This window comes from Bos grunniens, chromosome 29, assembly GCF_055505025.1.
Source record: "Bos grunniens cultivar Pamir isolate PY7600 chromosome 29, Bosgru_T2T1.0, whole genome shotgun sequence".
NCBI lineage: Eukaryota > Metazoa > Chordata > Mammalia > Artiodactyla > Bovidae > Bos > Bos grunniens.
In genome coordinates, this window is record NC_141193.1 from 1212727 (window position 1) to 1225466 (window position 12740).

At 49.6% G+C, this 12740-nt stretch overlaps 1 long non-coding RNA gene across 1 annotated transcript; it reads left to right on the forward strand.

The window, feature by feature from the left end:
• Positions 1-7: 7 nt before the first annotated feature.
• LOC147341670 (uncharacterized) lies at positions 8-7642 on the forward strand. Its single transcript, XR_015157731.1, has 2 exons — positions 8-4517; positions 7379-7642. It is a non-coding gene; the product is annotated as an uncharacterized LOC147341670 (long non-coding RNA).
• Positions 7643-12740: the final 5098 nt, after the last annotated feature.

Consider the following 12740-nt stretch of genomic DNA (forward strand, 5'->3'; position numbering starts at 1 on the left):
GCGGGGCCGCCGGCGGGGATGAGGTCATGCCAAGCGAAAAAAGCCCCTGACGTCACCTGCAGCCAATCAGCGCACGCGGCTCGGGGGCAGGTGACGTCAGCCAGCGCCCCGGCTCCGGGTGCAGATTAGAGGCGGCGGCCGTGGGGGGCGGGGGCCGGCCTCCGCGCCGTCGCCGGGCGCCCTCTGCCCTCCCCTCTCGCCCCGGCCCCGGATCTTAAAGGGGCCGCGCGGCCTCCGATCCCGCGCCTGGAACCCCACCTCCAGGAAGCCCTCCGGGCCCCAGCGCTCCGCCCCACCCGGAGACCGCCCCCCCAGTCTCATCTTACAGACGCGGAGGGTCCAGTCGTCCGGGTCCCGAGCGCGAGCGTCCTCTCTCCACCGGCCTGGCAGGAGCTGCCCCCCACCCCACCCCACCCCCGGCAGTCTTTGTTCATGCGGGGCCTGCCGCGGGCGGCTTCTCTAGCCCGGGGCGGGCACGAGCGCACCCCGCGAGCCCGGCCCAGGCGGCGCTTTACCTTAGGCATCCGCGCGTCCCCTCTCCACGAGCCCTGGCGGTGGGAGCCTGGGTCTGCATTTTACGGGGTGGGGGGTGGAGTGGGAAGCTCAGAGGCGAGAAGGTGTGCCTCTGGTCACACATCTGAACTCTGGTGGGAGGTGGTGGCCCCCTGGGCAGCACTGTACCCCCAGCCTTTGTCGCTTCCAATTAAAAGTCCACCTTAAGCGGCGCTCTCGGGACCCGCCCTCGCAGGGTGCCCCCCAGCCCGGTAAAGACAGTTGAGGGTCCGCCCCAGCCGACCTCTGTTGGAACACGAGCCCTCGGCCGCTTGGACTCTGGTTGTCCAGAGCGGGAGCAAACATAGGTAATTACACCTCGGGCGGTGTCTGCCGGAAACACCCGGGAGCGCGGAGGGGAGCGTCCGGGAGGCCACCCCAGGATGGACAGACAGCGACTGGAGGCCACGGAGGCGCAGGGACCCCCGCAGGCTGCGAAGACCTCGTCCTTCCGCCGGCTCGGGGCAGCTGCAGGGCGGGGTGGGGGGCATGTTTCGGGCATCTGTGTTGCGCCAGGTGTGTACCTGTGCCAGGCCCTGGGGGCCTCGCTCTGAGGAGGGGAGAAAGACTTCTGCCTAGGGGGCCAAGGAACCCCGGGAGCTTTTGAAGGTGATAATTTGGTGGGGGGATGTTGTGACCAGACGACCCAAACATTCCTTAACCCCCGTCCCCAGGGCTGCCCAGTGGAGAGTGAGGGCGGGGCCTCCTGTAGCCCGTGGGGGCAACTCAGGGCTCAGAGAGGCTTCGGCCCCCCGGAGAGCGCAGCTTCTTCGCCTGGAGGGAGGGATCTGAGAGACGCCCTCAGCCGCGGCTGTTTGAATGAAGGGTCACAAAAATCCTTGCAGGAGACTGCTTTCTATACTCTCCTGGGACAGGTGGGCACTCGGGACCCTAGAGCTGTGAGTGCAGCTGGGGAAGGTCGTGATGGCCAGGGCCTCCACTGGGCCCTCTCTTTCCCACTCTCAATTCTCCTGACCTCTGGCTTCAGAGCTTTGTCCACAGTTCGTGGGCCTCTCCCTTGCTAGCCTGAGCACTCAGGTGTGAGTATTTGGGTGTGTGTGTGTGGAGGAGAGTGTGTTCTTGACTCCGAGCCAGCACTTTGGATAACAAACATCGTGGGGTGGGGGTGGGGCGGGGCTGTCCCGGAAGGAAGCACTGGCTAACTCCAGGGCTATTTGGGGCTGGGGCTGGGTTGAGGTCCTTCCTCTTTCCCTGCCCCAGGTGGAACCGAAGGAGTAAGGTGTTACTGAGGAGAGAAGCCCTGGCTGGAGGTGGACCCTGAACTCAGCGAGATGCCCAGCCCAGGTGCATAGCCAGGTCAGGTCTGGATGGAGTGTAGGGTGTGGCGGGGAGCTTGTTGCATTTGGGCTCATTCCATGTCTGAAAAATGGGGGAGGCTTGCTCCTGGGAGAGTGTAGGAAGATTCAGGCTGAGCCCCGCAGCTGGCCCGGTGGCCTGAGCCCATATCAGAGGCCCTTGGGGAAGCATGGACAGAACCCAAAGGGCCTGGGACCCTCAGAAGTGGGGGACAGGGGAACTGTCAGCTGGGCTGGGAGGACTCCCCGCTCTCTTGCTCCCTAGGCCAGATCCAGGATGAGCCCAGTAGAGAGGGCAAGGGAGGACCGTCCAAGTGGCTCCTCTTCTGCCCAGCCCAGGCGTGGTCAGCGCCTGCATGTGGCCAAGGGCAGCTCCTGGCTCTGTCCTTGAGCAGGCGGCAGTGAACTGAGGGGAGGGGTGGTGTCCTTGTGCCCCCTCTGGGAGGGAGGCAGTGGTGTGCATGGGTGTGTCTGGTTGGGGGAGCATGTTTGGGCCAGGGTTATTTTATTTTTTGGCCTCACCTCGCTGCTTGAGGGATCTTAGTTGCCACCACCAGGGACTGAACCCGCGGCCTGGGCAGTGAGGGCAATAGTCTTAATCGCTGGACCGCGGGGGAATTTCCAGTTCAGGATTATTTTATCATCCAAGGAGTCATTTCTCGTGTAAAACCTGGGGTTTTGCAAGGATGGTGCATTTGGGTAGGGTGGCACCCACTCTGGGGAGGACAGCGACCTCCAAGGCCACCAGGATGCTTAGCAGCATTCTTGGGTTCTCTGCAGTTAGGGGCGAGACCACCTTCCCCTCAAGCACCAGCCGCGGAGGGCCAGAGGTCTAGGTGCGTTGCCTGGTGGGTGGCCCTTGCCTCTCACGCCCCCAGACCCCGCAGGCTCAGGGAGGGGCGGCCAGCATCTCGGCGGGCGCGCAGCTTTGGAGGAGCAGGAGCGGCTTGGGAAGCTGGCTGCGGGCTGAAGGGACGCCTCGCGTGGGTTCCAGCTCCCCAGCTGGCTCTCGGGATGGGGCGGCAGTGCCAGGCGGTCAGTGTCCAAGTCGGGCAGGTGATCGCGGCCGTGCCAGCCCGCACGTGCGGATACCGCCTCGGGGTCCCCAGGGTGGAGCAGAGTCCTGCGAGGGCCCCGGGAGGCGCCGTGGCCCCTACGGGGCGGGTCGAGCCGGCCGGGCCCGGCGCGCTCACAGCCCGCCGCCCCCGAGGGACCCGCGCCCGCGGCGGTCAGGTGCGAGCGCGGTAGCTGCGGCCCGTGCGCTCCCCCTTCCGGCCGCCCTGAAAGCCGCCTTCGGCGCCAAAGGAAACGGAGCTCCCTAGGTCCTGCTGACCCGTCCGTGTTTCAACTGATGACACAGTAAACCTGTACCCGTGGCGTTACGTTTCCCACAACCTTTTTAAGTCAAGGTATAGTTAGTACGACGCCCACTCAGGTGTTCCAACAGCGGCCTTTGGCAGCTGCGCTGACCGCCCAGAACTAGTCCTAAAAATCCCCGGGGCGACCCTTCTCGGTCTCCCCTCACTTTCTGACCCATTCCGTCAGTGCTGCTGTTCTTGAATTTCGTACACGCGCGAGCAAGCGGTGTGCATTCTTTTGTGTCTGACTTTTTTTTTTTTTTTCACGCAACAAAGTACTTGCGAGGCACGTCGCATCCCCGCCTCCCACCGCCTGGTTGTAACTGTGTGCAGTTGGGTGTTGTGGGTGTGCGCGGATGCTTCAACCAACTCTCCGTTTTTACGCCCTGGATTCTTTCCGTACCTTGGCTATTAAAAGCCATGCAGTAAAGCGGCCTCCGTCTGTGTGCTCTTTCTGTTTGGCTGTGCTGGTTCTTGGGTGGCTGCTTGGGTCTTTCTCCAGTTGCAGCGAGCCGGGGCAGCTCTCCAGTTGCCGTGCGCGGGCGTCTCGCTGCGGTGGCTTCTCTTGCTGCAGAGCGCTGACTCTAGGTGCTGCGGCCTCAGTGGTCGCATCTCGGAAGCCCAGTGGGTGTGGTGCACGCAGGGGCTCAGTTGCTCCTGGGCATGTGAAATCTTCCCGGACCAGGGACTGAACCTGTGTCCCCCTGCAGTAGCAGGGGATTCCTTAACCCCTGGACCACCAGAGAAGTCCCTTCCATATGCTTTTAACCTCAGATTATTCACCTTTCAGGCTATTTTCTTTCCTAGTATGTTATGACATTTTTGTAGTGGACAAATAAATACAGAGAAGGGTATAACAAACACCTAACTGCGGGACCCAAACATGTCCACATTTTCTCCCGTTTTGCTTCAGGTTGTAACCGCACAGTGCAGACCCCAGCGGGCTCTCAGAGCCTCTCCCACCCCTCTGTCCAGAGGCAGTGCCACTCCAGATGGCCAGTGTCTTCCTGGCTCTGGTTTGTCACTTTGCTGCGTGTTTAAGCCCCGTGTACACCACACAGTACCGTCTGTGCTGTAAAGTATTCGTGTATGGAATCATCTAACTGCCTTCCTGCAGGTTCCCTTCTTCCCCCCACTGCCTCGGTGCGTCTTTGTTGATGCGGGTGAGCCTGGTCCATCCAGCGTGGCTGCTGTGCAGGTCTCCACTGACGAACACATTTCCTCCGCTGCTTGTTCTCCTATGTGTAGCAGTGCTGCCAGGAATATTGTAGTGGGTATCTCCTAGCGCCAGGTAACGTCCTCATCCAGACCAGCTGTGTCAGCGTCGATGGCGAGTCTTAGAAACACGGACTCTCTTGCCGTGTAGATTCTGAGGATTAGGATGTGAACATGTCTGGGTGTCCGTTGTTCTGTCTACCACAGTTGGCGTGATATCTTCCTTAAGTATCTGGAGGTATTCACTCTTTTTTAAAGAAAATGTTTTATTTATTTGGCTGTGTCGGACTGTAGTTGCGGTATGTGGGATCTAGTTCCCTGACCAGGGATCAAACCCAGGCCCCCTGCATTGGAAGTGCATAGTCTTAGGCATTGGGCCATCTGGGAAGTCCCTGAAGATACTCAGTCTTGAAGACACTGGCCTTCTGCTTTCTTCCCGGAAAGGTTTTCATTTACAGATTCAGTTTTTTTTAACAGATGTAGGACCATTCACACTTTATTTCTTTATATTTATATTTATTTATATTTATTTATATTTATATTTATTTCTTTATATCAGTTGTGATATAGTTGTGTTTTTCAGGGCTTTGCTTATTTTATCCAAAATTTGAAATTGTTCATGTAATTTAGTCTTGTACCTAGTCATATTTTATTGTGTGCAGGGTATGTAGTGATGCCACCTTTTCATTTCTGTTATTTGTAATGTATCGTTTTCTCTCTTTTTGGATCAGTATTGCTGGTGGTTTGTAAATTTTGTTAATCTTTATGAAGAGCAAACACTTGATGATGTTAACTTTCTCTGTCTTACATCTGATTTCAATTTCATTGATTTGTGCTCCCTTTTAATATTTATTTTTATTTTATTAGTTTTACTATTTTCTTTCTTCTACCTTATTTCAGATTCAATCTGCTTTCCTCTTTCCAGTTTCTTGCAAGTTTAGATACTTGGTTTTCACTCACTCTCCTTTTCTAAAAGGAGAGTATGTGTTTTGACCTGTAGATTTTTCTTTGTTGTTCAGTTGCTAAGTGATGTCCAACTCTTTGCGACCCCATGGATTGTAGCACGCCAGGCTCCCCTGTCCATCACCATCTCCCAGAGTTGGTCAAAGCCACGTGCATTGAGTTGGTGATGCCATCCAACCATCTCATCTGCTGTCACTGCCTTCTGCTCCTGCCCTCAATCTTTCCCAGCATCAGGGTCTTTTCCAATGAGTCAGCTCTTCACATCAGGTGGCCAAAGTATTGCAGCTTCAGCATCAGTCCTTCCAGTGAATATTCAGGGTTGATTTCCTTTCAGTTCAGTTCAGTCGCTCAGTTGTGTCCAACTCTTTGCGACCCCATGAATCGCAGCACGCCAGGCCTCCCTGTCCATCACCAACTCCCAGAGTTCACCCAAACTCACGTCCATCGAGTCGATGATGCCATCCAGCCATCTCATCCTCTGTCGTCCCCTTCCTTTAAGCACTGCATAAGCTGTATCCAGCAGGTTTTGATGTCATATTTACATTATAAGGCAGTCCAAAATATCTTCCAATTTCCACTGTGATTTCTTAGGCTTATGGGTTATTTTGAAATCTATGCCTTAATTTTCAAACATTTGGGGATTTGAAAACAGATATCTTTCTCTTACTGAGTATGTGTCAAAGCACATGCTCTGTCTCTCTGTCAAAGCAATACTCTGTATTATTTCAATATATGTCAATGAGGTCAAATTGGCTAATGACATTCAGATCTCCTAACTCCCTACTGATTTACCTCCTTGCTCTATCAGTTACTGAGATATATTGAATAAAAGTGAAAATCCTCAATGCCATTTGTGGCTTTGTATTTTCCTTCTTGTAGTTTTGTCAACATTTGCTTTATATATTTTGAAGCTCTGTTATTTGGTTAATAGAAATTTAGGATTGCTTCCTTTTTCGGTCTCATTGACTCTTTTAACCTCATGAAATGTTCTTTGTTCTCTCTGGTAAGAGTTTTGTTTTAAAGTCTACCTTGTCTGATATTAATAGAGCTACACTAACTTTCTATAAAATTAGTGTTTGCATGATATATCCTTTTCCCATTTTTTTCTTTTTACCTTTCTGGGTTCCATTATTGAAAGTGTGCCTTTTGTAAATAGTATGCAGTTGAAAATTCTTTTCATTTTCCAATATGACATTTGACTTTTATTGGAGTATTTAGATTATTTGCATTGACTGTAATTTACTGATATTGTTGGGTTTAATTGCTGTTTTTATTTTCTATTTCTTTCATCTCTTCTTTGTTTCTTTATTCCTTTATCTTGCCTTCTTTTGGATTCACTGAATTTTAAAAATTCAGTTTATCTCTTCTATTAGCTTTTGAGTTATATGTTCATGTATTATTCTTTAATGATTATTCTGGAGATTACATTTTACATTCTTGAAGTCTCATGACTTCCTGAACAGGGAGAGAACTTCACAGCTCTTAATTCCATTTATCCTTCTACATTTTATTTCTGCAAATGTTAAAGGTCTCACAGGATGTTAGTGTATTGTTGGAAACAGTTATTTTGTGTGTGTGTGTGCTTACCAACATTTTTACACTTGCTACTATCCTTTGCTCAATTCCCGATCCTCCCTACTCTCATATGGAGTTACTTTTCTTCATCCCGAAGAACTTTAGTATGTCTTGTGTTGTAGGTCTTTCAGTGATATCATCTTTCAGCTGAAAACAGCTCTACTCCACTTACATTTTGGAGGATATTTTCATTAGGTATAAAACTCCAAGCTGGGAGGTTTTTTTTCTCTCAGCTCTGTAAAATGTCATCCCATTATCTTCTGGATCCCACCATTTCTGTTTAAAAGTCAACTATCATTTTTATGATTGTTCCTTCAAAGATATTGTGTGCTCCTGCTGTTGCTTTTGCTGTTTTCTCTGTTTTTTTAATGTTTATGTGTATTCATGTGGCTGTGCCAGGCTCAGCGGCCACCAGCTCTGCTTTCCCAGTATAGTTCCTCCTTCTGGGTTATGCCGGTGACCAGCCCTCACGCGCAGCTGACCAGTCACCTGAAGGAAGACAGCGACTGATGCTCGGTTTATCTGAGACAAGCTTTCCATCTCTGGAATTTATTTCATCTGGACCTCATTGCTTCCACAATTCTCTGATGTCATATATATATTAATGTATACATCCCACTTAAAAATATAATGAATAAATTGTGGTAAAACACAGAAGACTTACTAATGTCTTTTTAAGTATTTTATTTTTATTTTATATTCAAGTATAGTTGATTTGTGTTTGTGTTGGTCGCTCAGTTGTGTCCGACTCTTTGTGACCCCTTGGACTGTAGCCCAGCAGGCTCCTCTGTCCATGGAATTCTCCAGACAAGAATACTGGAGTGGGTTGCCATTTCCTTCTCCATAGTTGACTTACAGTGTTGTGCTAATTTTAGTTGTACAGCAAAGTGATTCAGTTATACGTATACATGTATCCATTCTTTTTCAGATTATTTTCCCGTATAGATCATTACAGAGTATCAAGTAGAGTTCCCTGTGCTTTGCAGTGAGTCCTTGTTAATTAACTATTTTGTATATAGCAGTGTACATATGTTAATCACAACTCCTAATTTATCCCTTCCCCAGTCTTTTCCCTTTAGTAACCATACATTAAGGCAAAATGATAGGATACTGAAAGAGGAACTCCCCAGGTCAGTAGGTACCCAATATGCTACTGGAGATCAGTGGAGAAATAACTCCAGAAAGAATGAAGGGATGGAGCCAAAGCAAAAACAATACCCATCTGTGGATGTAACTGGTGATAGAAGCAAGGTCCGATGCTGTAAAGAGCAATATTGCATAGGAACCTGGAATGTCAGGTCCATGAATCAAGGCAAATTGGAAGTGGTCAAACAAGAGATGGCAAGAGTGAATGTCGAAATTCTAGGAATCAGCGAACTGAAATGGGCTGGAATGGGTGAATTTAACTCAGATGACCATTATATCTACTACTGTGGGCAGGAATCCCTCAGAAGAAATGGAGTAGCCATCATGGTTAACAAGAGAGTCCAAAATGCAGTACTTGGATGCAATCTCAAAAACGCCAGAATGATCTCTGTTCGTTTCCAAGGCAAACCATGCAGTATCACAGTAATCCAAGTCTATGCCCCAACCAGTAACGCTGAAGAAGCTGAAGTTGAATGGTTCTATGAAGACCTACAAAACCTTTTAGAACTAAAACACAAAAAAGATGTCCTTTTCATTATAGGGGACTGGAATACAAAAGTAGGAAGTCAAGAAACACCTGGAGTAACAGGCAAATTTGGCCTTGGAATACAGAGTGAAGCAGGGCAAAGGCTAATAGAGTTTTGCCAAGAGAACACACTGGTCATAGCAAACACCCACTTCCAACAACACAAGAGAAGAGTCTACACATGGAGATCACCAGATGGTCAACACCGAAATCAGATTGATTATATTCTTTGCAGCCAAAGATGGAGAAACTCTATACAGTCAGCAAAAACAAGACCGGGAGCTGACTGTGGCTCAGATCATGAACTTAAATTGAAGAAAGTAGGGAAAACCACTAGACCATTCAGGTATGACCTAAATCAACTCCCTTATGATAGTACAGTGGAAGTGAGAAATAGATTTAAGGGACTCCATCTGATAGACAGAGTGCCTGATGAACTATGAACGGAGGTTTGTGACATTGTACAGGAGACAGAGATTAAGACCATCCCCATGGAAAAGAAATGCAAAAAAGCAAAATGGCTGTCTGGAGAGGCCTTACAAATAGCTGTGAAAAGAAGAGAAGCAAAAAGCAAAGGAGAAAAGGAAAGATATAAGCATCTGAATGCAGAGTTCCAAAGAATAGCAAGGAGAGATAAGAAAGTCTTCCTCAGTGATCAATGCAAAGAAATAGAGGAAAACAATAGAATGGGAAAGACTAGAGATCTCTTCAAGAAAATTAGAGATACCAAGGGAACATTTCATGCAAAGATAGGCTCGATAAAGGACAGAAATGGTATGGACCTAACAGAAGCAGAAGATATTAAGAAGAGATGGCAAGAATACACAGAAGAACTGTACAAAAAAGAGCTTCATGACCCAGATAATCATGATGGTGTGATCACTGACCTAGAGCCAGACATCCTGGAATGTGAAGTCCAGTGGGCCTTAGAAAGCATCACTATGGGGGAGGGAGGAGGGAGGAGGGTTCAGGATGGGGAATACATGTATACCTGTGGCGGATTCATTTTGGTATTTGGCAAAACTAATACAATTATGTAAAGTTTAAAAATAAAATTAAAAAAAAAAAGAAAGCATCACTATGAACAAAGCTAGTGGAGGTGATGGAATTCCAGTTAAGCTATTTCAAATCCTGAAAGATGATGCTGTGAAAGTGCTGCACTCAATATGCCAGCAAATTTGGAAGACTCAGCAGTGGCCACAGGACTGGAAAAGGTCAGTTTTCATTCCAATCCCAAAGAAAGGCAATGCCAAAGAATGCTCAAACTACTGCACAATTGCACTCATCTCACACACTAGTAAAGTAATGCTCAAAATTCTCCAAGCCAGGCTTCAGCAATACACGAACTGTGAAGTTCCAGATGTTCAAGCTGGTTTTAGAAAAGGCAGAGGAACCAGAGATCAAATTGCCACCATCCGCTGGATCATGGAAAAAGCAAGAGAGTTCCAGAAAAACATCTACTTCTGCTGTATTGACTATGCCAAAGCCTTTGACTGTGTGATCACAATAAACTGTGGAAAATTCTGAAAGAGATGGAAATACCAGACCACCTGATCTGCCTCTTGAGAAACCTGTATGCAGGTCAGGCAGCAGCAGTTAGAACTGGACATGGAACAACAGACTGGTTCCAAATAGGAAAAGGAGTACATCAAGGCTGTATATTGTCACCCTGCTTATTTAACTTATATGCAGAGTACATCATGAGAAACACTGGGCTGGAAGAAGCACAAGCTGGAATCAAGATTGCCCGGAGAAATATCAATAACCTCAGATATGCCGATGACACCATCCCTATGGCAGAAAGTGAAGAGGAACTAAAAAGCCTCTCGATGAAAGTGAAAGAGGAGAGTGAACAAGTTGGCTTAAAGCTCAACATTCAGAAAACTAAGATCATGGCATCTGGTCCCATCACTTCATGGGAAATAGATGGGGAAACAGTGGAAACAGTGTCAGACTTTACTTTTGGGGGTTCCAAAATCACTGCAGATGGTGATTGCAGCCATGAAATTAAAAGAGGCTTAGTCCTTGGAAGGAAAGTTATGACCAACCTAGATAGCATATTCAAAAGCAGAGACATTACTTTGCCAACAAAGGTCCGGCTAGTCAAGGCTATGGTTTTTCCTGTGGTCATGTATGGATGTGAGAGTTGGACTGTGAAGAAGGCTGAGCACCGAAGAATTGATGCTTTTGAACTGTGGTGTTGGAGAAGACTCTTGAGAGTCCCTAGGACTGCAAGGAGATCCAACCAGTCCCTTCTGAAGGAGATCAGCCCTGGGATTTCTTTGGAAGGAATGATGCTAAAGCTGAAACTCCAGTACTTTGGCCACCTTATGCGAAGAGTTGACTCATTGGAAAAGACTCTGATGCTGGGAGGGATTGGGGGCAGGAGGAGAAGGGGACGACAGAGGATGAGATGGCTGGATGGCATCACTGACTCGATGGACGTGAGTCTGAGTGAACTCCGGGAGTTGGTGATGGACAGGGAGGCCCGGCGAGCTGCGATTCATGGGGTCATGAAGAGTCGGACACCACTGAGCGACTGGCCTGAACTGGCCTGCACTGGACTGCACTGCAGCACGCATTTGCTTTCCAGTCTGTGCGTCTGTCTGTGTTTTGTAACTCAGCGCGTCTGTTTCATCCTTGGGCTCTGACGTAACAGTGATGCCGTGTGCTGGCCTTACTCTGTCTGACTTGCTTCGCTCCGTGTGACAGCCTGCAGGTCCATGCATGATGCTGCGAATGGCAGGGTTCTACTCTGCTTTTATGGCTGAATAATGTCCACTGTATACATGCACTGCAATGGAATATTGTATGCATGTGCCACGGGCTTCCCAGGTGGCACCAGTGGTAAAGAACCCGCCTGCCAGTGCCGGAGACGCAAGAAATGGGGGTTGGATCCCTGGGTGAGGAGGATCCCCTGAGAAGAGCACGGCAACCCACTCCAGTACTCTTGCCTGGGGAATCCCATGGACAGAGGAGCCCGGTGGGCTGCAGTCCTTAGAGATGGACATGACTGAAGCGACCTAACACAGCATACATGTACCGCATCTTCTTTATCCATTCCTCTGTTGATGGACATTTGGGTTGCTTCCATGTCGTGGCTATGGTGAATCGTGCTACTGTGAACACTGGGGTGTGTGCATCTCTTTGAATTGTGGTTTTATCAAACATGTGCTCAGCAGTGGGGTTGCTGGGTCATGTGGTGGTTCTATTTGTAGTTTTTGAAGGAGCTTCCGTTCTGCTCTCCATGATGGTGGTATAAAATTTACTTAGTCTTTTGACTTATGGGTTTTGCAATTAATTCGGCCTTTTCCAGTGCCAAAATGGGACTGTGGGCCTTCCATAAATGTTACATCCCCGCTGGAAGCAGAAGCTTCGCTCTCTTGGTTTTTACACACCATCACAAACCTTCACAGTCCAGAGGGTAGGGGTGTGGGCTCAGCGTCAGCCTTTGTGGCTTTCGGTCCTGGCTGCGCAGCCCTGTCGTGGGGACACAGGGAAGTGTCACTGGTTTGTGGCTGCCCTGCAGGGGGTGGGGTGAACCCAGACTGGCTCGGATATCAGCACTGATGACACCACGAGGGCAGGACAGGCTTTATGACTCACATCGTGAGACTCTGGGTGAGCAGGTCTGGGATGGCTTGAGTGGAGGGAGGGTGTGGCTTTGGTTTTCACCGTGACCAGGGATCGGGCGCACTAGGGTGCTGTGGGCATTCTGGAGGTGCACAGTGCCAGAACCACATAGGAGGGGCTTTGCTTTGGTCTGGCTGCTTCAGTCAACACATTACTCAGCTCAACACTGAGCCCGGGGTGCGTGCAGAACTCAGCGCTGGCCAGCACAGCATAGTCCCGCCTCATGCAGCTGCTTTACCGTTCATGGAGCATTTCCTGCGAGGAAGGTGCTGTCAGCAGCCCATCTTACAGGTGTGGACACTGAAGTCCAGGGAGGAAAGGTGACTTGCTCAAGGCTGCTCAGCTAGCTGGCTGTAGAAAACACACACATGGCGTTTGGAAGACGCAGATCCACATCGGCTGAGGACGCTATGGGCAGCTCGGGCAGGTGGGCTGTTAGAGGTCCAGGAATGAGCG